This window comes from Marmota marmota, unplaced genomic scaffold, assembly GCF_001458135.2.
Source record: "Marmota marmota marmota unplaced genomic scaffold, marMar, whole genome shotgun sequence".
Lineage (NCBI taxonomy): Eukaryota > Metazoa > Chordata > Mammalia > Rodentia > Sciuridae > Marmota > Marmota marmota.
This window is the reverse complement of record NW_025999990.1, coordinates 37947631-37950078: the sequence shown is the minus strand read 5'-3', so window position 1 is coordinate 37950078 and position 2448 is coordinate 37947631.

Below are 2448 nucleotides of genomic sequence, written 5' to 3'. Positions count from 1 at the left end.
TCTTAGTTACTCTCCTTATATCAAAGAAGACATTTGGCATTTGTTTTTTAGGGATTGGCTAGCTTCACTTAGCATAATCTGCTCTAATGCCATCCATTTCCCTGTAAATTCTATGATTTTGTCATTTTTTAATGCAGAGTAATACTCCATTGTGTATAAATGCCACATTTTTTTTATCCATTCATCTATTGAAGGGCATCTAGGTTGGTTCCACAGTCTTGCTATTGTGAATTGTGCTGCTATGAACATCGATGTAGCAGTGTCCCTGTAGCATGCTCTTTTTAGGTTTAAGTGCCATCTTCTTAAACCAGAACAACTGGTGTCACCATTAGGTGGCATGCTGCAGCCAGCTAACATGTAGGTTGGATGGAAATAAACTGCTCTACAGAGGCAGAAATTCCGGGTCCCTTTCCTTGACCCTTCTTTTAAACATTTAGGATTGCAGCAGACAGTGGGTGCAGAAATCAGCAGCTGGCCTGCCTAGGAGCCTCTGACACTCTTGTCTTTTAACATTTGGTCTTTAGCTGCACCCAGAGCTCATTCAGATCCCGTTTGCTCTCCCTGCGGGGTTCTGAGCTGGCTGCTTCCTGCTGTTTTAGCATTTCCTTTCAGCAGCAGGATTTTCTTCAGCAGCTACAGTGTTACCATCAAAAGCTGCACTCCATTTGGCTTGAGGTCTCTATTTTTTTGTATTGGCTACATTCTCAGTGGGTCAAGAGAATTCCTCTAATGGGATAGAGGGTTTTGTGACAAATCCTGTTCTAGAATTCCATCCCTGCTTTCCAACGTTTGGGCAAAAAAAAGTAGAAAAGATTAGTTAAAAGATGAAATCATGGTAATTACTAGGCTTCTCCTCATCTGCTAACGTAATACGTTTCCTTTAATCATGTCCTGTAATGTGGAACCTTGACTTGTCCAGGTCATACTGGCTAGAGGGACAAATTGCAAAGTATAGTTAACAATGTTAAAGGTAGAGATAATCGTCTATGGCTCCACGTTCTCCACCCAGCAAAATCTTAGAGCCCAAGTCCCTGAATTGCCTGCTCTCCTCCTGGCAATTTCTAGAATCCCAGGGACAGAGGACTAATTCTGACTGCCCCCCCCCCCCAAGGGCCACTGGAGATTTCCTACCCAGACCTCTGACATTTTGTCCCAGTACACCAGAATTTTAGAGGAATGTGGGCAGCCTTATGTTGCTATCTCTACCCTCCCACAGCTCATTCACGAAAATTTGTTGAAAAAAACATGCTAGAAAACTCCTGATAGAAAAATTACTATTAATCTGGCGCCAAGACTAGAAATAAGGGCAAACCCCTCAGAATTTGCGTTGCATTTATGGGTTTAGATAGACACTTATTTATGTTTTCGCCCCAGTATCCCGTTCTTCTTCTTGTAAGAACCCTGGATTTCCTTTGGGAAAACCACTTTCCCTTATTTTCAGCCAGTGTGGGATGGGGTAGACCTACTGCTGGTTCCAAAGTGGCCTATGCCATCGAACTCCCCATCCATCTCCCCTGGCCCTGGAACTGGTTCCGTGGTGGATCTCTAAACCAATCAGGATCAAAGAGACTGAGGAGCTATGTGCTAAGGTTTCTGGGGAATTAAAATTCAGTACTTCTCAATGTTGTAGGAAGAGACCCCCACCCCCTTCCTCTGGGTGAGGAGGCACAAGGATGTGAGTTCTAGAATGTAATAATTCTAGGACAAATTCAGCACCAGAGACAGACAGAAAACTCTACTGCTGGCAGTATCTTTCCGGATGCTGGATCCTATGTTTCCACTGCTTCCTCCAGTCTTTTTAGTTACAACTAACAAGTATTTAATAATTCAGTCTGAGTTGATTTTTTTTTTGTTAACTACTAACATAAAGGATATGTCCCTACTTCTGAAACTTGGCATTACTGTTAGAACATTCCTGTGGAAGGGAGAAACACTTCATGGTTTCATAAAGATACAAATTTGAAAACTAATATTACTGTCTCTTTTGGATTTGGATGTCTAAAATATCTAAACCTTTCAGAGCTTTGTGTACTTACATATGACTTCCTTTGATATGCAAATCCAGAGAGGAGTAATTTGTTAAATTGGATTTCCAGAAAGGTGTTCCATCTATCAATTAGGAAATGAGCTTTCTTGCTCTTCACCAAAGTAATTCATTGCTTGGCACATAGCAAGTGCTCATGGAATGTTTAAGAAATGGAGTTTTCTGGTTATACTTGAATTTCTGATTAATTGAAAGTTAATTAGAAATCCCCCCTATCATTTCCTCTCTTTAGAAAATCTTTGTAAAATGTATGAGTGCACTTTTCTTTCCTTAGTAATTACAGTATAGTGAGCATAATTGCATTTTTGATGATGAAGAATTTTACAGTGCCCGAGGGTTATCAGTCAGACTATAAATTCTCATTGTACAATATTTTACACGGAGAAGTTATGGGAAATTGATCA